Here is a 25,782-nt window from a genome sequence, read left to right on the forward strand (position 1 = left end):
TTTACGGCCAAATTGCCTTACGGCCAACTAGTGCCGTAAGGAAGGTGTTTGCGGCAGAGATGTTTACGGCCAACACGGACCGGTCACAGCCGCGGGCCTTTCCCATCAAGGTTGAGCGAGTCACCGATTATAATAATGCCCAAGGCTACGAAAGAAGGAACATTTAAATGTTTAAGTGGCTGCTCTTTCCCCACCTTAATCCCGTGGGAAGAAGCAGGAGCTGACAGATGATTTGGGGTAAGAGCTTCTCTTGATGTTCTGGCCGATTCAAGCCACTGAAGGGCAGGGGCCCCCTAACTAGCTCCACACTCGAAGTAACTTTTAAGTTCTCTTCTCAGTGAAAGTGGGGACAGTAATACCTGCCTTGTGCTGTTTATAGCATAGGTCAGGCTTCATAGAGCTCAGAATGTGGCCATCGCCTTCCAGAGTCTAGTGGGCGTGCTTCATTTTCGCCTTCTTGGCATCCCTTGCCCTGTTTATCTGCTATGTATCTTTCTGGGTTAACTTTTCCTCCCCTTCCTGTCATGTGGTTTTGTTTTGTTTTGTTTTGTTTTGTTTTGTTTTACTGGGACCCAATCCCTGGGACCTCCTGGACCCATTCTTTCCCCCCGTGACTCCCCCCACCCCCGCTCTGATGACCTCAGTGATTGTTCAGGGTAGATCTACCAGTGACCTTCCCTGAACTTTTTATACTCTGAAGTGATGGAGAGAAGCCTCTTTCCTCTGGTGTCACTGAGAAGCCATGAGCTGTCAGCAACCAGTTCTCCATTACTCCATTTAGAAAGCCCATTTGCAATAGTTGAAAATAAAGCTGTGAGAGATGACGGATGGAACAGGAGCACGTGTCTGCCAGCCAGAGTTCCCAGGCACCCAAACTGCCTTCGTTCTTAGAGATGTCCCAGTTCTGGTCCCCTGCTTTAGTCAATGGCCAGTGAATACTCTCCCCACCCCAAGTTGATCCAAGCTGTATTTTTTGGAGCTTGAGAACAAATCAAAGCATCCTGAATTAATACAGTTCCTGCCCTCAGCTCCCTAGGTCTGCCAGGAAAACTGCGACAAAACCAGATGTGGTAGTAAAGCTAAGCCTACTCCTAGTCTAGGTATGACCTCGCAATCGCAGTTTAGGTAAAGATCCAAAAGAAATGCCTGCTTCCTTCCATCAACAAGTCATGGGAAAAGAATGCTCTTGGCAGCTTTGCTACATTTATTATTATTATTATTATTATTATTATTATTATTATTATTATTTTAAGGGGAAGGATGTAATCAGGTTTATCTATTTATTTTTAGAGGAGGTACTGGGGATTGAGCCCAGGACCTTGTGTATGCTAAGCATGCACTCTGCTACTTGAGCTATACCCTCCCCACTGGCAGCTTTGTTCCTGATAACCAAATGTAGGTGTTGATTTAAAATCCCAGCACAAAAGAGTACATACTCCATGTTATATAAAGTACAAAGACTGGTGAAACTGATACATGCTGTTAGAAATCAGAATAGTGATTACCTCTGGCGGGAGATAGTGACTGGTAAGGGCCACGCAGGGGCTCCTGGGCACTGGAGTTCTATCCTGGAGTGTTGGGCTCCTCATGAGGTGCGTGTGTGATCCAGGTACATGTGTGATCCAGGTACATTCACTTTGTGAACATTCACCGAGCAGTACAGTGAAGATGTGTGTCCTTTTCTGTGTGTACATTATACTTCAATTAAAACATGTACTTTTAAAAGTTAAAAATATGCCCTGCCTCACACTGGCTCCTGTGACCACTCTGAGTTTGTTACCCCTGAGCCGGTCCTGTTCTCAGAGCCAGTGACCACCATCACCACCTGCTCTTTTCCCCTGTGGTTTTTAGGTCTGCCATCTTGGCTGCCCTGCCTTGATGAGCTCTCTTTTTCTTCTAACGACAGCCTTGGCTCCATGCCTTCTCCTCCAGGAAGCCCCCTCCCCACCCCTGCTCCCTGCCGAGTTGGTGCCCGTCTCTCTGCGCACGGGTTTGCTTGCACACACCTCTCCTTTGGCGCCATCTCCCTGTATCCTCACTGCTCACTGACACACATCTCCCTTCCACTACATGACAACTCAACTGCCAGGATTTTTCTTTTTGGTGTTGCAGACATTTAGCACAAAACCACATTGTCACTGTCATTTATGTGTCTGTATTTCCCACTGGACTGTGAACCAACATGCTAAACCCTTGAAAATATGAAAACAAATGAATAAGTAAATGGATGAATCATGTGAGAAAAAGGAATGGTAAACTTGAGACTTGGGCACTTGGGTCTGAGCCCTAGCTCCCCTGCTTCCTGAGCTCTGGGACCTTGGGCAGGCTGTCAAAACTTTCTGAGGCTCAGCTCTTCAGGTGTGCAAGAGAGAGAGCCCTGTGCAGGCTGTGTGCTTTCCAGATCACAAAGCACTGCCTATCGGTGAGGTCTCGCCCCTGAACAATGAAGCCCTCAGGCACCAGGTCGAGTGTTTTTCTGACAAGGCCAAAGCGCACGGGAGGGGCTGCGCCTGGTTTTTGCTGGAATCTGTGCTCTCTGTGGGAGAGGCTGAGCCACAGCTTCCCGCCACCACGTGCAGACAGAAATCTGGATTTCGGTTCTGATCAGCACCTAGTAAGAAGGAAAGATTTTGTTTGGTTTGGTTCTGTTCCTTTGTGGTGCCCCTTCCCGATCACACAGAAACAAAAACAGGGGGCCACTTAGTGTCACTGGGGGAGCCAGCTTCTTAGCAGGGCCTTCTCTGAGTGATCGTTCTCTCAGATAATGAGATGTTTTTCCTGTTTGCATCTAGGGCCAGAACCCTGGTAGGGAAAGCTGTAATTTGAAGCTCTGACACCTCTGTGCTCACTTCCCTCCCCTCTGGTGCTCTGGTGACAAGAGAGTCCCCAGGGGGCCATTCTGAAGGTAGCACCCCTCCGGCTGAAAGTGACCTCAGGAAGAATCAAGCTCTCTCTCCACGCCTGGGAGAGCTGGGGTGCCGGGCCCTGGGCCCTTGGGGTTGTTGTCGAAGGGCTGGTCTGCTCATCTCCTTTGTCCTGCTTGGACGCTGACGGCCAGAGAGGTCATGACCTCTCCCTCAGTTGACCACACAGTTTGTGGATTCCCATCCTGCTCCCCTGCCCTCCATCCTACACCCAGGGCTGGAGAGTTTGGGATGAGGGAGGCCCTGGGCACTCTGCCAGTGTCACCAGCTGCAGGTGACCATGGTCAATCTCCCCCACAGGGCAGGGGAGATGACAGGCCTCATGCCCTGCCCCCACTGCCATGTAATTAGACTAGCTCTTCCCATGCCTGATCTGAAGGCCCAGGATGAAGATGCCATTGGTCTAAAGCAAAATCAAAGGCCAGAGATTGAGTTTGTCCTAAAGCTAAAGTCACTCAAATATTCTTACCCTCAGGTGATGCCTTTTCTTTATGCTAAACATTTCCTTTCAAAGGAAATTGTGGAATCTGTAGACAATCACGTTTCATGCCCTTCTTGGTCAAATAAAGTTAGCGCCTGAAACATTTTTGAGAAGCTCTTTCCTGAAATCCCAAAACCCATTTTTGACTCAGCCCTGACCTCTTCCCTCAGGAGCAGAGCAGACCTGAAGTCCGAAAGAGGCCAGAGGCACAGTGGGCACCAGCCAGGGGTGCCAGCTTCTGTCCAGCGTGAAACCAAACCAAACCAACTCTTTCTTTCTGAGCAGATGGTTAAGCAGCACTGAGATCCAAATGTCTGTCTCCTGGAGGCTTAGCCTCACCCGCAGCGAACATAGATTTCGTTAAAAATCCCCTGCTGCTCCTGGGAGGGCTCCCTGTCCACACCCCCATCCAGTCCTGAGAGGCAAGGAAAGGGCTTGCAGAGCCAGGATGGAGGGTACAAGCACCCCAAATCCTGGCCCTGCAAGCAAGTCCTGCCCTCACTTCCCTCCCAGGGTCACAGAAGGAGAAGGAACACATAAGTGTCCTAGAGAAGTGTCCCCTCCATCAGCAGACTCCTTACTTATGAGCAGAGGGAGTTCTGGGCAATTGAAACAGAAACATGATTTGTGGGAGGGACCAGGTAGCCTCCTCCAGTTCAGGCTGGATGGGACCTCCCTTCCCAATGTCGGGTCAAATATGAACACCGTGGTGTAAGTGCACTGCTGAGCTGGCACCAAAGGAAAGACCCCCAGAGGTAGGCACCAAGGGCAAGTGGAAGCCTGGGTCTCCTGCAAAGGGTGGCTTCCAGAAGAAAGGAGATGACCAGGCAGCCGTGCCCAGGGCCTGGGGGTGGCCCAGAGGCCCAGGAGCCAGCAAGCAGTAGTTCTGCCCGAGGACACAGGCGTTGCAGGGTTTTGTTGGGGTGCTGGTTTGTTGTTCTTGCTTTGTTTTGTTTCGTGTGAGAAAATGGGAGACCTGTGGCTTCCTTACAGAGACGGGGTTGTTGAAACGACAGGGCCCGAGGGTGAGGATGATAACATTCACAAAACACCTGTCCATACCGCAGGGCTTTAAAAATGGAAAATAACAGGAAGAAGAAAGAAAAGCAACTATGCCAACCAAAATCATGACCATGGCTGCTGTGACTGAATGCAGATTCACTCAGAACTTTCTGGGCAGTGCCAGGAAGAAACAGAAGGGGGACACTCGCCCACACCTGCAGTGACTGACCAGGAACAGCCCTGTTGAGGGCCTGCTGGGCGCCTGTGCGTCTGTGACTGAAACACACAACAGCCACACAAGGTAGGCACCGTCACCCCCGTTGTTCATGGAGCGAACAGAGGCCCAGAGAGGCTGAGGGTCTTGCCGAAAGTGACATACAAAAGTTTCTGAAATTAATTCCTCTTTATATATGGGACACCGAGAAATCTAAGGCTCAATGTTTTTACAGCACAGGAGAATGCAGTTTTTATTTTACTTTTCCTATAGTAGCCAAGTTCTGTGCGAGGCTCTGGGTTCAGAGCAGCAAGCAAATTCCTCAGGGGTGACAGTGCAGTGGGGAGACTAAGGGGCCACTCACTTCAGTCCCAAGTACAATGGCTGTAAGGAGTGCAGGAACTGGGTGATCCAGGTCTCCATTCCGTGGTGTTACAGCATGGGATACTGTTACCAGGAAAAAGGAAATGAGAATTGCCTCGGTTCTTAGTCACCGGAAAAAAAAAAGAATTTTTTACAAGAGACAAAAAGCATGATATAAGCGAGATTTTTATTGGTGAATTAAAAAAATTGTGAAAGCTGGTACACTTCTGAGAATCGGGAGCGGGCCAATCTAAGAGAGGAACAATGGCGCCGTTCCTTTGTTTTTCCTGTTTTTATATCCTGGTTTCATGATTGATTGATTGATTGACTGACTGACAACTCAGGTTCCCTGCGCTCTGGTTGATTGTCAGCTCAGGTTCCTTGTGCTCTGGTGAATTGACAGCTCAGGTTCCTTGTGTTCTGGATTTTCCCTTTCCCCTTCCCCCTCTCAGTGCTCATTTCTATCTAAACTACCTAACAATACCACAAAAGCTGTGTTGATGTTGATACTTTATTCTTAAATAAGCTACAACCAAACTATAGCTAAATAACAATATTCCGAACTAGTCCGCAGTCTCTGTTCTTGCTAAGAGAAGTCTAAGGTCCAGCCCGAGGCTCCTGTGTCCTTTCAGTGGCTTTCTTCACACGGGATGATCAGGGAAGAGACTCTAGGCTGAAATAAATTGTCCTAGGCAGGAGAGATCAGAGCCTCAGGGACTGGCTTCAGTTTGAAGAAAAACTGACGGGTGGAGTTGAGAAGGGAGGGGAGGGAGGGGAGGGGATCGACCCCTTTGGGGAGAAGGGCAGGGTCTGGCTCCAAGTGAAGGGCTGGGAACTGGATCAGGGAACTTCCTCCTCTTTGCTCCCCTCCCCTCTCCCTCCCTGCTTCCTCGTCCCCTCCTTTCCTCTTCCCTCCACGTCCTCTCTCTCCTAATCCCCTCACCACACCCTCCTCCCATTTGCTTTACTGGGTCTTTCTGCCCCACCCTCATTCTGACTCTCCAGCCTATGAAAGTAGGTTGGAACCTAAAACTGCTTGGAGGAGACATGAAAAAACTAAAAAGATGGGAATTAAATTGAGGTCTTCTGGGAAGGGTTTGAAACTGAGAGAGGAAGTGACCAGAGCACTTTCTAAACATGTGCACCTTTGTTCAGCTTGAGACTAAAGACACTATGTTTTTATTTTATGTAAGTGAACATCAAGATCGTACTCTGAGAAGTCAGTATTGCATCAACAGAAGTACCAGCAACCCTGTTCTTAAATAGCGCATGGTAAGCCAGAGCCTCGGAAGCCAGCCGATCTTGTGGTCACGGCTTCAGTACAGTGGTGGGCTGAGCGTGGGGAGCAGAGAGGGGCCTCCTGCCTAGGGCTGAGGCTGGGGAGGGCTGCCTGGAAGTGGTGGTGACAGGAAGCTGCGACCTGAAAGCTTCCTGAAAGAAGAGGATGGGAGGGAGGAGAGGTGGTGACCTCCCACTTTGGGGGAATTGCTACTCCTTCGGTGTCATGGTTTCACACAGGAAGTGCGGCAAACAAAGCTAGCAGGCTCTTCAGCGAGCACTTAGCTCTTAGAAGAACGAGTGTACAGCCCAGAAGGCGTGGTTCCAATCGGATGATCCTGGAAGTGGATATTACATAGTGCGCACTCCGCCCTTCAGAACTTGAGGGGCATCCCACAGCACATCTGGTCCAGGCAGCAAAGTCTCTGCTGTGTCCCCCAGCTCTGAGCATGTGGGTTTTCTCTATGGACTCAGAAATGAGTGTTGGAAAACGTAGCCACCTGTGTAGGGTGGTGAGTCGTGGGTTTCCTAACTCCTAAGTTTCGCAAGTATGTTTTAATGAAGAAGGAACAAGTGATGTCTTTCTGGTTATGAAAGCCTGCTTTCCTCCTCATCACTAGCATGGATTTTATTGGCTTCCAGACAGGGGCCTCCTCCCCGGTTCTGTAGGGATGCTGAGCACAGAGCTTTCTGAGGGAGCTTGCCATGTGGTTGTGATACAGGAACAAGAGTTGGGGGACCGTGAAGATGACGGTGTCCCAGTTCCCAGTCAAATCCCTAGGACGTGCCCTAAGTGAGGGTCTTTAGCTTCACGCAGGAAAGAATTCAAGAGCGAGCCATAGTTGAGTAAAAGTAGGTTCATTTAGAGAGATGTCCGAGGGTTGGGGGACAGAGATGGTAACAGTAAAGGTTAAAGTAAAGGTAGAAACACACTCCACAGACAGAATGTGGGCCATCTCAGAAGGCAAGAGAGACTGAGACTGCAAGGTGTGGTGTTGCTAGTTTTTATATGCTAACAAGTGAGAGGATTATCCCAACTACTCTGGGGAAGGGGCAGGGATTCCCAGGAATTGGGCCACTGCCCTCTCTCTGATCTTTCATGGGTAGCCTCGGAACTGTCATGGCGCCTGTGGGTGTGTCATTCATCATGCTAGTACATTACAATGTATATAATGTAGCTCAAGGTCCACTGGAGGGCGAACCTCCCGCCATCTTGGGCCTCAGGGTCTGCTGGGAATTTGCTTTTCTGCCATCTTGGGGCTGATTGCTGTGTCATTCTTTTAATGGCCATGTCCTGCCCCCTTCTCTCCTGTCTCAGTTGATAGATCTGCTTTGCTATTCTTGTTATAAAAAAAAACTACCTCGTTGAAACTGAAGACCATACCCCTGGTTCTGCCCCTGGAAGCAGAACAAACTAGCACTGGGAAAATGAACAATCCCACTGGGACCAGGAGCTCCAGTTTTCCCTTACACAGTATCTGTTACTTATTGGAGAGACTTCAACATCAAAACTCTCACAATTCATTCATTAATAGGAGAATATCATCTTCCTATTTGATTTGACAGAGGGGCCTCCAATCAGTTCATCTAAAAGTAGAGAGAAAAAAAATCCATGTTTCACAGAACCTCAAAGATCTATCTACAAAGTCAGAGGATCACGAGTGTCTACACTGATGTTTGTATATAAAATGCAGATTTTAGAAGGGCATAGATGTTTGGTCCACAGACAGGCCAAGGAGAAACGCAAATCGTTGTTGCATTATCCTTGTCAGATTTCTGCAGTAGGTGAAAGGCAGTGTGGAAGTGGTCAGCATTTGGGAATGAAATCCAGTTGTTCCTTATATGTGGTGATGAGAAATCCAGACCCGAAGTTCTAAGGAGAAAACTGGCACAGGTTTAGAGGGAAAGCTGTTGAAGTAAATGAAAAGGCATGAGAGATTGGCATAGGGATATCAGGGTAACCCTTTGAGAAAACTGGGTTGACTACACTTTGAGTTTATAAGGAAAAACATATAATTGAAGGAGTAAACATTTTGGCAAAAACCAGAACAAATCATTTAAATTCTTTTTTTTTTTTTTTGGCAATATGGAGGTTTAGCTATTCAAAAACCATCCTACTACAAAATATCTAAAAATGTTGGAGTTGACAAAAACCTAAGGGAGGTCACTAGAAGCCAAAAACAAAACTGAGTCATGAATCCAGAGAGGTAATTTTATGAAAAATAGTACTACCCTAAGGTCCTTTGCCAATCTCCAGTTTCCAAGACCCTGTGCAGAACAAAAACTTTGGAACCAGAGTGAAGAGTTGGAACAGAGCCAGCCCTCCCCAATCCAATAAAGTATAAAACCAGAATTCCTATTCTTAAAATGAAAGGCTATCCTTAAAGTGACCTGAAAAAAAACAAAGTAATTTATCTGTTTTGCATTAGCTCAATGTAGAGAAAGAAAAAGAAAAAAAAAAAAACAAAACTGTCTCCATTGACAGTTCTTAATCATAGCCCAGCCTGCTACCTGCATGATTCTGAAAGCCCCAAACCAAGGTTTCAATTCAAAGAGGCCCCAGTTTGGGACTTTTCTAGGCACTTGAAAAAAATAAGTGCAAATTGTCCCTGGAGAAACAATTTCTTAGACTTTAGCAATTTCCCATGGTTAAATTTGTATGAAATACATGCGCGCGCACACACACACACAGACACACAGACACACAGACACACACACACACACACACACACACACACAGCAGGAAAAATGCCACTGGGAGCAAGAATCAATCAAGCTGAATTAGACTTCTAAAAATTACAGATATTGGAACTGTCAGAATCAAAGTGTGTTAGAACTATTTAATATGCTTTATATTTTTAATATGTATTTTTACATTCTGAAATTCTGTTGGTTATTTTTAAGGACACCAAAAGGGGAAAGGAGAATAAATATAAAAAAGAATAACACGCTATCCAAAAGACCAGGCTGATTTCCAAAACAACCCAACCAAACCTCAAGGAAATAAAATGTAATTAGTAAAATATAAAATTTAACTGATAAGTTACACAGCAGATTAGACTTGGCAAAAGAAAGAATTAGCAAACTGAAATTTAAAATCTGAGGAAGTTGCCTAGAATGCAGTACAGAAAGCAAAGAATGAAATGATGAAAAATATAAAGACATGGAGAATAGAATAAAAACTTCTATATATGTCTTACTGAAATTCCAAGAATGGGAAGAAGGCAATACTCAAAGAGATAATGATGGAGAATTTTCCAAAATTGATGAAAGACATGAATCTGCAATGGCAGGAAACAAAATGAATCACCAGCAGGATAAATAAATACACATCTTGATAAATCTGGAAGATCCCAAAAGAGAAAAGACAGATCACCTTACAAGACCATCACAATGAGACAGAAAGGGGACTCCTCAGCGAGAAAAGCAAAGGAACCAGAAGGCAAAGGAATAACTTTTTCAAAATACTGAGAGGAAAATTACAACTAATGAAATATGATATATGATATATATAGCAAACCTATCATTCAAAAAATGAAATCAAGACATTTTCAGGTAAACAAAAACTGAGTGCGTAATCACAATAGACCTTCACAGATAGACTTAATATTCTTCGAGAAGGAGGGAAAGAATCACAGACAGAAAAGTATAACGTGCAGGAAGGAATCCTGTGAAAGGACAATGCAAACACATGAGTGAAACAGTACTGATAAGGGGTAAATGCTAAGGTGGAAACCAAGCTCTCGTTAAGTGGGGAGGCTGAAGATTGGCGGTTGTGCTGATTTGCTGGGGCCCATAACAAAGTACCACACGCCGTGTGGCTTAAACAACAGAAGTTCAACAACAGGAGTTCATTTTCTCACAGTGCTGGAGGCTACAAATCTGAGATCAAGGTGCCTGTAGGGTTGGTTCCCCCCAAGACCTCTCCCCTCGGCTTGTTGGTGGCTTTCTCCCTATGTCTTCACGTCGTCTTCCCTCTGTGCATGTCTGTGTCCTAATTTCCTCTTCTTAGAAGCACACCAGTCATACTGGATTAGGGTCCACCCTAATGACTTCCATGTATGTTAATTGCCTCTTTAAAAGGACTGATTCCAAATACAGTCACGTCCTGAGGGACTGGGAGTTAGGACTTCAACATATGACTTTTAGGGAGGGGGACACAGTTCAGTTCATCACAGTGGTAAAAGCAGGTTAGGATCCTTGCGTTGTCTTCTGAAAGGCTAGTCAAGGAGACTCAGTTTCTTGGGACCCACAAGTGGCCAAAACCAGGCCCATCTCCCTGCCTCATCAAAAGGAGCCATTGGCTGCCTGGAGGCTTGGAAAGCCCTCACCCCTTACTCTCCTTGACCCCACCCTCGGTCTGCAGTACACAGAGCTATAACACGGACGCATTCAAGAACTGGTTTTTGTTGCCCGCTTTAAAAAAATAAAATAAAAAGCAAGCAAGCCAGTGAACAGTCTAAATACAAAATTTTTCTTTGGGACTTTGTTCAGTTTCAGGTGGTTGATCAGATGGGGAAAGGTGACCAGGTCCTGGACCAGACATTTGTCCTGGATCAGTAAACCATCAGGATTGTCAGTGGGGAATCTCCTTCCACAACCTCCATTTAAATCTGTATCACAATCCACTGTGTCCCTAATGCCATCTTGTTTGTTAGCTGAAAACCTCACACCCCAGGTTTCCCTTTGCCATCTGTTATGCATTATATGTTCTGCTTAAGGAAAAGTAAAACTTAGATGTAATAAACTCAGGAGAGGTTTCATGGGTGTTACACTTGAAGTGTTACCTTCAACCTGCCAAGGCCTGTCTTTGTTTCCAGGTGTTACTAAGCCAAGAACTGGAGGACTGAGACCTGCCTCCTTGGAGGGAAGTCCTTGCAGGACCAGTGAAAGGAGAGCGCTCAGGGACTAAGCATTAGTGGCCTTGGCTTCTATTTTCCATGGCTGTTTGGAAAGCAGAAGTTAGAAAGAAGAGCTGTCTTTCTGGACTTCATCAGGGGGTGGCCCGTGTAAGAACGGGCACATAATGGCTTAAAAAAAACCCACCCCTGAACGTCTGCATTGGAGGGATGTGACATGCTCTCACACAGGGAGAGCTTGGGGTCAGACAGGGGCGTCTGTTTTCTGATGGACTCCAATCAGGAATTGCCCTTGTGCGGAAGAGCTGGTGAGGTAGAGCAGACGACGGACAGGCAAGAGCAGAGACTTGTCCTGCTCGCGAAGGGAATAATGAGTGGCCAGTTTCACATGTTCAGCAGAAAATACAGCAGGGAGGAAATCTCCTTAGAAATAATGTTCGTAAGATGACATTCTAAAAATGATCCCTAACAATTACACAACTAGGGACTGAGTTCTTCTGCAAGAAAACACATTCTGATGTACAGACCAGCCATTGCAATACGGGCCGGGCTGGGACAAGAGCAGGGGGACCGTATGAGGGGGTGAAGGTGGCCAGAATGTCAGTCTCATTCCCTAACTCACACCTGGGGAAGGATTTTCACACATTTGTAAATCAAGCAAGAAATCGAGGTGAATTTTATAATTCCACTGTGTCTTATTAGTAGCATTTTTTTTTACGTTACATGATTATGGTTTTCATTTCCAAGTGTGGGTCCAGCCATCTAATCTCTCATTTCTTACGTAAAGTCCTACGTTCAAGAAATTCTCCAGTTTTGCATAGAGACCTCTGTACAGAGAAATTTATGGCACTATTAAGGGCAAGGTCTGGTTCTCCAGATGGGGTAAAGCCAGGGAAGCAGCCCCAGACCAAGAGTCTCCAACACATTTTGCACTAATCAGCTCAGGCTGCCATAACAGAACACCACAGACGGGGGGCTTGAACAACAGAGATTTATTTTTTCACACTTCTGGAAGCTAGAAGTCTAATGCCAAAGGGCCGTGAGGGGTGGTTTCTCGTGAGGACTTCCTTCCTGGCTCGTAGACAGCCGTCTGCTAGCTGTGTCCTCACGTGGCCTCTCCTCTCTGCATGTTGTGGGGGTGGGAGGGAGTCTCCGGCATCTCTTCCTGTTCCTACAAGTACACCAGTCCTGTTGGACTAGGGGCCACCTGTATGACCTCATTTAACCTTAAGTACCTTCTTAAAGGCTCTCTCTCCAAATACAGCCACATTAGGGGTTAGGGCTTCAACCTCTAAATTTGAGGAGGATACAGTTCCATCCAAATCAAGAATATTGCTGTATGGAGAGGGTCACTTGTGACATTTGGGAAGATGACAAAACCCCAGACTTGTATATACCTCCCAGTTGAGAGGAAAAGCCTTTGCCTTCACAAGACATGGCTTTGCATCTTCTAACCACTTTACCTGCTGAAGTGATCTTTGGCAAGTTCCTTAACAGGGTCTTTGTGAGGGACACTTACTACATGAATATGTATACTCCTGAGCTCTACAAATGGAAGAAAATGAGCACATTGTAGTTCAATGGGACTCTTTCTGATCATTCTCTATGTTCCAGAAATGTACAATCAATACAATGTGATTGGGTGGGGTCAGATAAGGAACTCATATAGCTACAATACTGGTCATTTTAGGATAAAGTGACTTGAGTCAACTCGTAGTTGAAGAGTTTTTCAAGGTTAATTAATATTCTCATTTTGGTTCCCTTGCACCAAAATACGAATAGCTAGACAGTCAGAAATCATGTCCTTTGCCCTATTTCCCAAAGCTGCCTTCCTTTTCCTTCCAAAAGTGGTAAAAGATTAGGAGTAACAGTTAAACAAACTAGGGTATATATGTCTTTGTGGAAAGAAAGCAGAATTCACTTACTCAGTTAGTCATTTTTCTAACAATCAAACACTCCGTCCTGAAGCCCTTTAAACTGATACTGTGTTGAATGATGTTACTAATGTTAATTGACAGTTTGCTGGAAACTGTCTCTTAAAAACCCTCAATTTCTGTTCAAGACCTGTTTATTTTGTTACAGAATTAGAAATCAAGGAGGAACTTCCGGAAAGAAAAAAGTGTGTATGTGTGTGTACGCATATGTTTTGGCTTTTATACTAGGAAGGTCATTTGCAAGAGAGAGAACAAAAAAAGAAAAGAAAGAAGCAAGTAGAAATGAAATTAGACCTGTGTTTATACAGTTCTCCACGTTGGCTCAGGACTTATTTTTGAAAGTTTGTAAACTAGCCTTCCAGTTTAAATTGAATAAGTAGGTGCAGCTGAGTAAATGGGGAGACGCGGGTTTGTGGCCATGTGTTTTCACTTTAAAATTACATTGCAGAGGAACAGAGGGGGTTAGAAACGAAAATAAGAAAGAGATACAAGACAGGCTATGTTTAAAAGGAAAATGTGAGAAAACGAAGAGTCAAAACAGAAGTCCTCTTTGCTTGGCCCTAGGGGCCCGAAGTCACTCCACCCTGTTAGGGGAGGCAGAACAGCCTCAGAGCCATCCCTCCAGACCTGGGGGCGGATGCAGGAACCTGCAAGGCAGGGAATCCCTCACACCAAAAGGCGCGGTGCCGGGATGGGACTTTGAAAGGTCAGGAGACATTCTGGGATGGCCTGGATTAAAGACGTGTCCGTCTGGGACCCCAGGGTCTCCGCTGGGGAGTTGGGGGGAAAGTCATTCATCTCATATTAAACACAACCCAAAACTACTGACCTGTTCCTCAGTAGGTCAGGACAGTGACATCCTCTATAGCTACATGTTATGGGCTGATTTGTGTCCCCACCCTCTCTTCCCCTCCCCCAGATTCATACATTCAAGTCTCAACCCCCAGTATAGAAGATGGAACCATATTTAGAAATAAGGTCTTTAAAGGAGTGACTGAGTTGGGGGAGAGTAGAGCTCAGTGGCAGAGCATGTGCTTAGCATGCACGAGGTCCTGCATTCAATCCCCAGTACCTCCACTAAAAACAAAACTAAGTAAATAAATAAACGTAATTACCTCCCTGCCTCCAAAACAAAACAAACAAAAAAGAAAGAAAGAAAGAAGTGACTGAGGTAAAATGAGTCTCTTACGGTGGGCCTCAATCCAGTTTGAGCCAGAGTGAGGACACGGGGGAGATGGCCATCCGCACCCTGAGGAGATAGGCATCAGGAGAAACCAGCTCTGCTGGCACCTTGATCTTGGACATTCAGCCTCCAGAACTGTGAGAAAGTAAATTTCTGTTGTTTAAGCCCTCCGGCCCATGGTATCTTGTTAGGACATCCCTAGGAAGCTAATTTGGTGCTGAGGGAAACCACTCCCACAGTCCCTATTAAAGGTGGCTTGTTGTCTTGCCAGCACCAACCTGGAGAGAGTAATGTGGCTTCTCTCTCTAACAAGTGCAGTTGCTTAGTTTCTGCCTCAACTGCCCAGGGCACACTGTAAAATCTATCTGGACATTGTGTAATTACTCATGGACTTCTGGGTATTTCTAAAAGATTTCCCTTCAATTTATTCCAATAATCTGCAACATCTCTGTTACGAATTAAATTGTGTTCCCCCCCGAAAAAAAAAAAAGGTTTGCTGGAGTCCTAACCCCTAGTACCTCAGCGAGTGAATTTACTTAGAAATAGGGTCTTTACAGACGTAATCGGGTTAAGATGAGGTCATTAGGGCGAGCGCTAATCCAGTGTGACTGGTGTTCTTCTAAAGGGGAAATTAGGACACAGACGCACACAGGTAGAACATCACGTGAGGGTGAAGACAGAGAGCAGGGTGATGTTTCTGTAACCCACATTTCTAACAGGTTGCAGGCAAACCACCACAAGCTGGGAGAGAGGCCTGGAACGGATTCTTCCTCCCAGCCCTCAGAAGGCTCCAACCCTGCTGGCACCTTGATCCCAGACCGCTGGCCCGCAGAGCTGTGAGACAGCACACGCCTGTGTTTCTGCCTTGCGGTGAGTGGCTGTTGTGGCCGCCCTCTCTTCCAGGTGCGGCTGTTGGATGGAATCACCTCCTGCGGTCCCAGTAGGGTCTGGGGTGGGGCTTGTCAGGTGTGAGGCTTGATACTTTGGCACGTTTGGTCTACAGGGGTCCAGCTGCCCCTTTGCCCCTTCAGAATCATCTCTCCCCCTTCCCCCACCCCGACTGTACCTGATGGTACAGTCTCCCCCACCCCTCATTCTGGCTCCTCTCTCTGGAATGCCCTTCCTCCCAAATGCCTTCCCCTCTCCCCCTTGTAGGCTTTATCTCAGTTCCCTTTTAGGAAAGCCTTCCTGAGAGCCTTCTCACCCCTCCCTAGGCTGGTGCCTGCCAGCCCTCTAAGGATTCTGTCTCCTTTGGACGCCCAACTCGAAGCCTGGCATGTATCAGATACTCAGTGTTCTTTGAAAGAATACATAAATGGAAAGTAATGTTGAAGGTGTAATGTAAAGACAGAGGTATTAATCCATTACTATGTAACAAATTACCCCCAAATTTACAGTTTATTCTTTTGACAGTCTCTGTGGGACAGGAAGTGAGAGCTGGGTCTCAGGCGAACTGTTGACTGGGCCGGGCTAAAAAATATGAAGAATCAGCTTCCTAGCTCACTCTAGTAGTTGCTGCAGGCTTCAGTCCTCGCTAACCTTGAGTGTCACCTCAGCTCCTCACTACCCTGTGGGCCCCTCCATGGGCTGCCTGAGTATCCCCAGGGCATGGTGGCTGGCTTCTCCCAGAGCAGGTGACCCAAGGCAGAGCCCAAGATGGCAGCCACAGGCTGTTTTGGGGTTTGTCTTCATGTGTTAGCTTCACTGAGGTATAATTGACAAATTAAAATGCACATATTTAAGGTGTACAACGTGATGTTTGGTAAACAAAAACACTGTGAAATGATCACCACCATCAAGCTAATGAACATCATCTCCATTAAACTTGTGTGTGCATGTGTGTGTGTGTGTGTTTATCTGTGATGAGAACACTTAAGATCTACCCTTGTAGCAGATTTCAAGTGTATACCATACAGTATTGTCAGCTGTAGTCCCGGGCTATGCAGCAGCTCCCCGGAATCTGCCCATCTCACCTAACTGAGACGTTGTGCCCGTGGATAAACACCTCCCGTTTCCCCCACCCCCAGCCCTGGCAACCACTGTTCTACTCTGAGCCGCAGACTGTTAACATCCTCATCTCCAAAGTGGTATAAAGTCACTGCTGTATCTGTGGATACAATGCGAGAGGTTCCTCAGGGTGTGCACACCAGGAGAGGGGGTCATGGGGGCCGTCTTGGAAGCTGCGTTCCGCTGACCTTCCCAGACCTTCCACTGATGGACTGGGCAAGGCTATTACCTTTGTGGGTCTCCTTAGCTAGTTTTTATCTGCATAATGACAGCTAATAACTGCAAGGTGATTGACTATTCAAGTGATGACATACGTTGTCCCACTTGACCCGTGCGTCAGTCTCCCGAGGCAGGGACTCCTGTTCCCACGTTCATGGGTGGGAAGCGGCTGGCTAATATTCAGGAGGTCTTGGACTCAGGTCTGCCTCTTTCCTGAGTACCACGTTTGTAATGTATAAACGGAGAGTGTTGGGCTCCACAGCCCCTCCCAGCTTCCCCTCCCAGGGAAGCACTGGGCTCTGGGGACGAGCTTTCACCCCGATGCTGCCCCTGCTCTTCTTGCTGCCGGGGAGCAGCTCTGCTTCCCTGGGCTCGTGGTGTCCTCAGCCCAGGCATGCATTGTCATCCTTCAGGAAGATTCTGTCCCTCTGACCCGACCCAGGGCCCCCTAGTGTTGCTAGGCCACCTGGCCGTGACACATGCTGAGCCAGGTCACCAGCTGCCACTCTCATTTCACCTTTCTTTCCAAACATTTATTTCTGCTATTTTGAGGACAGGGTTCTAGACTAAATAAGCCTGTGGTTTGTGGTCAGTTGTTGCAGGTCCGGGACACCTGACCACAGTTGGCCGGTCGGCAGAGGTCACCTTCCTCCGGAGGCCCTGAGCTTCCACATTGAGGGTCTGGTTTCCCCCATCCCTTGGCGACTGCATTTCAGGACTCTCCTGCTTTCTTTCCAAAATCCACCCCATCCACTCCTCGGTGACCAGGGCTGGTGGAGGCTAGAAGTGGCCTGCAGGACACATCTGCTCCCATGACGAGGCCTGGCCACTGGCAGCCACGGAGCCGCGTCGATGCCCCTACAGAGCAGAGTTTGGATGACTTTTTTCTTTGACATGACTGCTGCCTGCCCTCCCTTCTCTTCCTGTTCTTTCTCCCTCCTGACCCTGCTTTAGCAGGAAAAAACAATAGGACCACATTTAAACTTCAAAGAAGACTCCTGTTTCAAGATGCCACAGAGGCCCGGGCTCCTGGAGAACTCTCTCACCCTCTCTTCTGGGAACCCGAGTACAGAGCACATCTCTCCCCAACCCCGTGCTCAAGGTCAGAGGGAAGCCCAGTCTGTGACACACCTGAGGAATTCTAGAAAGTCGCGGCAGTCAACAGGAATTTCATGAGTGTCTTTGGCTCTGCGGGAGAACCTGCAAGGCAGATTTTGGAGGGCTGAGTTCATTGTATGAGGCTCCTGCAGCCACGATACGGGGCCAGGGAGGAGACGGTCAGGTTGAAAAGTTTCAGAGCTTTTCACTGTGCAGGTGTATTCGAACGTTGGCAGAACAACTGATCCCCAGCAAGTGTTATGGGACAGCCAAGCCAACCAAGTAACAGGGGCTCACCGAGCTGATCACCAGTGGGTGCTGAGTAATCATCTCCCCATCTTTTCCACAGTGAACTAGGGAGTCCCCAGCCTGGCCTGTTCTGCCTTACCCCACAGCAGCTGGAAGGCACATTCCCACCCCCTAAACGAGTCCGGATGCATTGTTTTCACTCCTGCCCCTTGAGTACATTCATGGAATCTGTCGATGTCCCTTATTCAGTAGGGTGTGTGCTGTGGAGGGAGGTCGTCAAGGCCTCTATCCCGTGATGCTAAGTGGGCCTTGCAGTCTCCAGCTCGCAGATCAGGGCCACCTGTTGGGAAGGCAGTGCGAGCGGCAGAACGAGAAAGAACTTGAGTTTGGTAACAGAGAGGCTGGCGCCATTATCAGCCATGGGCCTTTGAGCAAGGCCCACGAAATATTTGAAATTTAGTGCTTGCCTCCAAAATGGGGACAATGATATCTACTGTGCAGACTTACGGTGGAGGGACAACATGCGTGTGAAATGCCTAGCTTGTGGTGAACATTCAGTGTAACAGTTTGCTCTTTCCTCTTTCCCCTGGAAACCATCCGCCCAGGCGGGGCGAGGAAGGATGGTAGCCCCGAGGTCATGCGCGAGATGACAAGTGTAGACATGCGTGCAACTTCTGTTCTCCTGCTCCTGCTGCTTGCAGGTTCCACAGCCTCGGCCCGCGCCCTGGGAGGCTCGGGGCACCCCAGAGAGAGCTTCTCTGAAAAATAAAGTCACCACTCGCCTGCTGGCCCAGGTTTCATTGGAGCGCCACATAATGAAATGATTTTCCTTCACCCTTTTATTTCCTCTCCTTCTTTCCTTCTGAGACAAATGGAAAAATAATTTGATCCCCTTGAATCTTTTCACCCTGGGTTTTTCCTCCTTCACACCCGAGCCCCTCCCCTTGATAAACGGGAACACATGTGCGGAAAGGGCGGCCTTCGCCCTCCTGACTCAGGGCCCTCCTCCTCGCGGGACACGGGTTTCCTTTCAAACCTCAGAATGAATTCATCACAGCAGGAAGAACATTGTTTTTCTTCAAAACTGGAAGGGGGAGAAAAAAAAAAAAAAGCAAATCCCATGTCACAATTATTCCATTTCAGAGGGAGAATGTTACCCTTTAATCTCCAAAGTTTATTCTCTCCAACTCTGAAGGCTGTGGCCAAGGTGACTCGCAGACTCAGTGCAGCTGCTTTTTTTTAAGAGTCTGCACTGAGTCATGCTTTGGGGAGCCAAAGGGTGACACATGCATATTTTGAATATTACCCTGTGTGTAGATCTGCATTGTGGCTTGACTTAAGGAGCGTCTGCTTCTTGACGTGTTCACACGTGGACACTTTCAGTGGAGTTTTTACTTAGAAAACGATCCTCAATACGATTCTTTAATTTGAAAGTTGAACTTTCTGAAAATTGTGCTGTGAGCCTTACTATGTTTTTACTTTTGTATTTACTGTGGTTCCTCTAGCATCCTAGCCCCTCAGAGGACAAACCGCTTTTTTTTTAAAACAAAAACACGCAATATCAAATGCCCAGTGCCCTAGAGAGGAAGCCTTGGGTTTGACTATCTCCTGTAGCAGACATCAGAGAAGCAGGATGTCTTCTTGAACTGAAACACTGGCTCAAGAATTCCTGTAAACTTCCTTACACTTCATTTTAAGAAAAACTCCCTGACACTGAGCATACTTCTCCGTTGCTGCCAGGCGTCTTTCTGTTTATGTAGACTTTGTTTACATGTGCCCCCTGTTAATAAAATCTGTATTTAACAGATGCACTCAAGCATCTTGGAAACTAATTTTCTTTCAAACTCATGCACTTTCTGGGAAGGAATAAAAGGAGTGGAGAATTGGGTTGGCAGCCGTCCATCGCGTGACCATTTATTGTCAAGGAATGTAGCAGAAGACGGCTCCCGCTATTTCCTTTTGATTTCGGTGTGTAAATCTGCTCTCACCTAAAGCTTGACCACATGATGGTGCAGACACACATTAAACTGATTATTTCTGTCTGAGCTGTGTGTAGAATGTGCACTCTAAATTGCACATAAAAATGTTCCCCAAAATAGTACCACCTGCCTGCAGAAGTATCATTTTCTTTTACAAAGACAGACCCAAATGTGTTTCTGGGATTCTGCAGCCTCTGGCTGATGAGGGTTGCCGCCCTGTCTGTGTTGGGCGTGAGCCAGGGCTGGCCTGGGGCTTCCTTCCCAGGGAAGGCAGGAACTCCGGGGGTCTCCCCGAAAGTGTCTTGGGCTCTTGCTCAGAAGACAGTCTCAGATATTTAGGGAGCGGCTTCTCCCTATCCAAGTGAGGGATAGGAAAGAACATTAAGTGGGGCTGGGGGTGGTGTGTGGGAGGGGCTGGAATACAGAAAGCAGAACAAAGCAGTAGACGGTGAAATTACAATACAGACCATCACAACCCAAGGAAGAGCTCTCCCAGAACAGGGAGAGAAACAAACCTGGGGAGGAAGAGAAAGGAATGTAGAACTAAAAAACGAGAGTTGTTTCAGTTTTTAAAAGGCACAAAGAAACTAAACCCAGAAAGGCAAGACCAAATTGTAATTTCTCCTGATTAATGAGAGACGTCGCATATCCTATTATCTTTCAAACATCTGTCCTGTGCCCTCACCAACTGAAAAAAGGCAAAGATGTTTGGAAGGAGAAAGAAAGGTGTTTTGCCCACATAGGGGCACACCAAAAGCTTTTATTCTGGAAACAGCCCTTCTCTGACTTACTAAGTTCTTTGCCCCAGAGAAAAGAGAGTCATCTCATCCCGTCTCTGGGGGCCGTGCTTGCAATTGCTCTGTTTCCTAATTGTCCGGGACTGTGCAGAGGGAACCACACAAAAGACCTGAAAATGCTCAGAATTATCTTGGTCATTGTGTGCTCTGGTTATAGAGCTTTAAGACTCTAAACAGAAGATAGTAGACTATCTTAGCAGTAAGGATAGAAGTATTCAGGACCATAACTTGTCCATCAGTGTTTTTGCTAGCTTGGAAGGCTCAGGGCTGGGCTCCTTCCCGCAGGTTTTGGGAACATCCATTCCTACCAGCCTGGAGCTCCTCATCCTTATCCCGACTGTGCTTTTTGTTCCTGCTTTCACGTTCTCCAAACTCCTCAAAAATAACCTATGTCCCTGGTTTCACATCCTCAGCTTGTGGTCCCATATCAGACCTCTGTAAACAAACTTCCCTGCACCACACCCTGCTATTCCTCCTCATTTTGTAATAATTTCAGACATAAAAAATTGGCAAAAGTAGTACTGAGAATTCCCCAAATGTTAACATCTTCCGCAAACAGTGAAATTATCAAAATCAGAAAAATAACACTGATTTAACATTATTATTTAATCAACATACCTACTTCAAATTTCGATAATTGTCCCACTAAGGCCACTTTTATGTTCCTGTTTCCAATCTAATAATACATGTTGCATTTAGTTGTTATGTGAGTTTAGTCTTCTTTACTGTGGACCATTTTTTTCTGGCTTCCTTTATCTTTCATGGCCTTCACACTTTTGAAGAGCCCTGGCAAGGTTTTTTGCAGACTCATTCTGAATGTCTGATGTTACTTCATCATTGAGTTAGTTATGCATTTTTGGCAAGAATGCCACAGAATTATCCCAATACCAAAACCAGCCAAAACTATCACAAGTTTAAAAAAAAATGTAGATCAATATTGCTTACGACTGTAGATGCAAAAATCCTAACAAAGTGTGAGTGAACTAAATCCAGCAACATAGATAATTATATACTATGGTTAAATAGGATTTAGTCTAAGAATGCAAGGTTGGCTCAACATATAAAAATCAATCTGTGTAATAAACCACATAGTAGAATAAAAGACAGGAATTGTATAATCATTTCAATAGACACAGACCAAACATTTGACAAAATCCAACGCTCTTTCATCATGAAAGTACTCAGTGTACAAAAATCAGTTGCAGTTCTATACAGTAGCAATGACCAGTCTGAAAATGAAACTAAGAAAATAATTTCACTTACAATAGCATCCTTAGGGTATCAGTTTAACAGAACAGTACAATACCTATACACTGAAAACTGCAAAATGTTGAAAAAATTAAAGATGATGAGAATAAATGGAAGGAAATGTTTATGGGTTGGAGGGCTTGATATTATTAAGACTTTCTATTCCATAAATTGATACACAGTTTCAATGCAAACCTACCTACCAAGTCCCTCATGGTTTCTTTTTTTTTTTTTTAAGACTTTATTTTTTAGGGTTTTAGATTTACAGCAAAATTGAGATGAAGATGCAGAGATTTTCCATATGTTCCTCTTCCTACCCCACATACATAGCCTCTTCCATTATCAACATTCCTCACCAGAGTGGTACGTTTGTTATAACTAATGACCCTACGTTGACACATCATAATTATTCAAAGTCTGTAGTTTACATTATAGTGCAGTCTTGGTGTACATTCTACAGATTTGGACAAATGTATAATTTTATGTATCCACCATTATAGTATCATACAGAGAATTTCCATTGCCCTAAAATTCCTCTGTGCTCTGCCTATTCATGATTTGCCACCCCCATTCTTCCAACCCCTTGCTAAACAGATTTTTTACTTTCTCCATAGTTTTGCCTTTTCCAGACTGTCATATAGTATGAAGCCTTTTCATATTGGCTGCTTTCACTTGGTAATATGCACTTAAAATTCCTCCAAGTCTTTTCATGGCTTGACAGCTCATTTCTTCTTAGCACTGAATAATACTGCATTGTTTGAATGTATGACAGCCTATTTTTCCATTCACAGAAGGCCACTTTAGTTGCTTCCAGGTTCTGGCAATTCTTAATAATGTTGCTAAAACAGCCTTGTGCAGGTTTTTGTGTAGATACAAGTTTTCAACTCCTTTAGGTACATATCAAGGAGTAAAATTGCTGCATAGTATGGCAGGAGTAAGTATAGTTTTGTAACAAACTGTCAAATTGTCTTCCAAAGTGACTGTACCATTTTGCATTCACACTAGCAGTGAATGAGAGTTCCTGTTGCTCCACATCCTTGTCAGCATTTGTTGGCATCAGTGTTTTGGATTATAGCCATTCTAACAGATATGTATAAGTATCTCATTGTTTTAATTTGCATTATCCTGGTAACATAGGAAGTGAAGCATCTTTTCCTATGTTTATTTGCCATCTGTATATCTTCTTTGATGAGGTATCTGTTAAGGTCTTTGGTTCATTTTTCAATTGGGTTATTTGTTTTTTATGGCTGAGTTTTAAGAGTTCTTCAGATATTTTGGATGAAAGTCCTTTATCAGATGTGTCTTGTGTAAATATTTTCTCCCAGTCTGTTTTTGTCTTCTCATTCTCTTGACATTTGCTTTTTTAGCAAAGCAGAAGTGTTTAATTTTAATGAAGTCTAGTTTATCAATTATTTATTTCATGGCTCATGCCTTTGGTGTTGTATCTAGAGTCATTAAAATCCCCAAGGTTATGTAGGTTTTCTCCTGTATTATCTTCTAGGACCAGCTAGCTCCTTTGCAGAAAGTGACAACCTGATCCTCAAATTCATATGAAAATTCAAGCTACCCAGAATAGCCAAAACAACTTTGAAAAATAAGAAAAACATTGTAGAACCCATGCTTCCCAACTTTAAAACTTACTACAAAGATAGAATCAAGACTAAGAGTAATCATGCACATACACACACACACTTTTTTTAGCCACTGACTCATCACATATTTAAGGAGCACCTACCACATGCCAGTCTTCCAGACTCTTAAACCTCAGTGCGGAACAAGACAATTTGTCCACTCTGCTTTGAAGAGCACCCTTAATCTCTGAGTCTATAAAGGCATTATCCTTGGTGTTCTCCCTTGTCGACGTCCGTTGAACTCCCTCGCGCTTGTCCACACACACAGTTACCTTGTTTCCAGGTCTCTCTGCCCTTGGCAGGGAGGACCCTAAAAGCAGCAGCTCACGCGGAGCACAGTACCAGCACTGGAAGACACTCAGCTCTGGTTTGTGGTTGGGTGAACAAGTGAAGGAAAGAATAAAGGAATGAACAAACCCTACAATGAGTGCTCAGATGCAAGTCATGGTAGAGGAATATTGCTTAAGAAACTCAGTGTCATCTTGTTTGCCCTCAGGTGGTGGCCAGCTGACTGGTATGTTAGTTTTCTGTCTGGACTGGATACAGAAGGAGAAAGAGGGAGGAATCAAATACACTCCCAAGGTTTCTGGTGATGAGCCCGTTGGTGGCAGGTGGTGCACACACTGAGCCTGGGACCTGTCTGGAGAAGGTCTGTGGGTTTAGCCCATACTTGGTTAAGGAAATGCCCCCTGCCTGGGATGCTCAGTTGGGGAGTCTAGGAAGCAGCTGGGTGCCTGGGCTGGAGCTCCTAGGAGAGCACTGACTGGGGATGATGACGCTTTGGGAGTCGTGGGCCTGCTGGGGAATAATTAAGCCCCAGGAAAATGAGCTCACAAGCAGAGAGAGGAGGGATGAAAATGGAGCAGAGAAACCTGGACCACACTGAGGTGTCGGTCAGCTGTGGAAAAACCTGAGGAAGGGCAGCCTCAGAAGAGTTTCAAGGGAGAACAGTCAACGGAACCAAGAACTGGAGCAAGACCAGTGAGACAGAGTTGGAAACGGGCCAGGATTTGGGCCTTGCTGGGAAGTGGTGGGGGCTGGAGGCATATTTCTAAGACTCAAATTGTAGATAGAATATGGGGAAGTGGACACTTGAAGTGTCTGTCATCCTCTAAGGGAATTCCAATGCCAGCAGGACAGAGGCCTGGTGGTACTTCTTGGAAGCTTAAGGTCAACTGATCATTTGTTTTAAAGCCATGGAGCTTCCTGAGTATGCTTGTACAACACAGAGCTAGCAGAAAGGAGGTGGTTTGGTAGGACAGGAAATCATTATTAGCAGGAGAGCAAAGGCGTGGGAGGAGAGAGGGTTTGGAGTCCGGGTGGAAGGCAGAATCTCACCCCGGGAGGCCCCAGCTTCCTCTGAGGCCGGAAGGAGGAGGCGAGGGTGCAGAGGGGTGGGTGAGTTTGAGGATGCGCGGCAGGAGGCTGAGGCGGCTCCCTCCAGGGCCTCCATGTTTTCTCTGAGGCAGCAGGTGAGGCCGTCTGCTGGGGGTGGGAGGGGTGGCTGGCAGGAGCAGGCAGAAAGGGTCTTGAAGGAGTGAGGGGGAGCTTCTCAGGAGAAAGATGGCTGCTGAGTGGCTTTCAGAGAGCAGCCAACCACGGGGGCTCTGACTCTGCAAGGAGACCTTGGTCTGTGTTTCTCCCACCGCCTCCAGCAGCCCCAGGGAAGGGTTGAGGCTGATGGGTGGGTGAGATGCCCCAGGGGGGCAGGATGGAGGGAGGGGCGTGAGGAGGCTGAGGTGAGAGTGGCTGAAGTGAGGGGTTGTGGTCTAGGGAGGGACCCTGGGCTTCAGGCTGAGGGAACAGGCCCTGGGGAGGAAGGGAGGGAGAGAAGTGAGGGCTTGCAGCCAGTGGGTGGGATGATGGCGTCTAGGGTGTCTTTGAGGAGCTGTTTGGTGATGACAAGACCTGGGTGTGGTTGTGGGTGTGAGTGGCCAAATTCTCGGAGACAGGAGGGGTGTAGGAAGTGAAGCAGGTCATTCTGGGACACCAGAGGGGGCGGCCTCACCTCGGAGACCTTAGCTAGAGGCAGCCAAAATTGTGTCCAGCGTGTCAGAAGACAGATCCTGCCCGTGGGCGGAGGAGCCAGTGAGAGAGAGGGCAGGGCTGACACAGGGGGAGAGGGGAGGAGGGAGCAGAAGGGGGACTGGGTGAAGGCTCAGAGGTGGGGACAAATAAGCGCTGGCGGGGGAGGGGAAGCAATCCCCCCCGCCCCCAGAAGCCCACTGTGGTCTCCAGCCTTGCTTCTGAAATGTGAGCTCAGCACACACCCCTGTTAAAGAGAGAGGACTCTCTGGAGCCCCAGTGTTCAGTGTA

General features: G+C 46.6%; 1 long non-coding RNA gene across 1 annotated transcript; it reads left to right on the forward strand.

Annotated features, from left to right (window-relative positions):
* The first annotated feature begins 72 nt into the window (after positions 1 to 72).
* Positions 73 to 15,101, forward strand: LOC141579807 (uncharacterized). The gene is made up of 3 exons (XR_012511818.1): positions 73 to 237; positions 4,473 to 4,708; positions 14,958 to 15,101. It is a non-coding gene; the product is annotated as an uncharacterized LOC141579807 (long non-coding RNA).
* The last annotated feature ends 10,681 nt before the right edge of the window (positions 15,102 to 25,782 follow it).

The sequence above is a fragment of the Camelus bactrianus genome, chromosome 14 (assembly GCF_048773025.1).
Source record: "Camelus bactrianus isolate YW-2024 breed Bactrian camel chromosome 14, ASM4877302v1, whole genome shotgun sequence".
Taxonomy (NCBI): Eukaryota; Metazoa; Chordata; class Mammalia; order Artiodactyla; family Camelidae; genus Camelus; species Camelus bactrianus.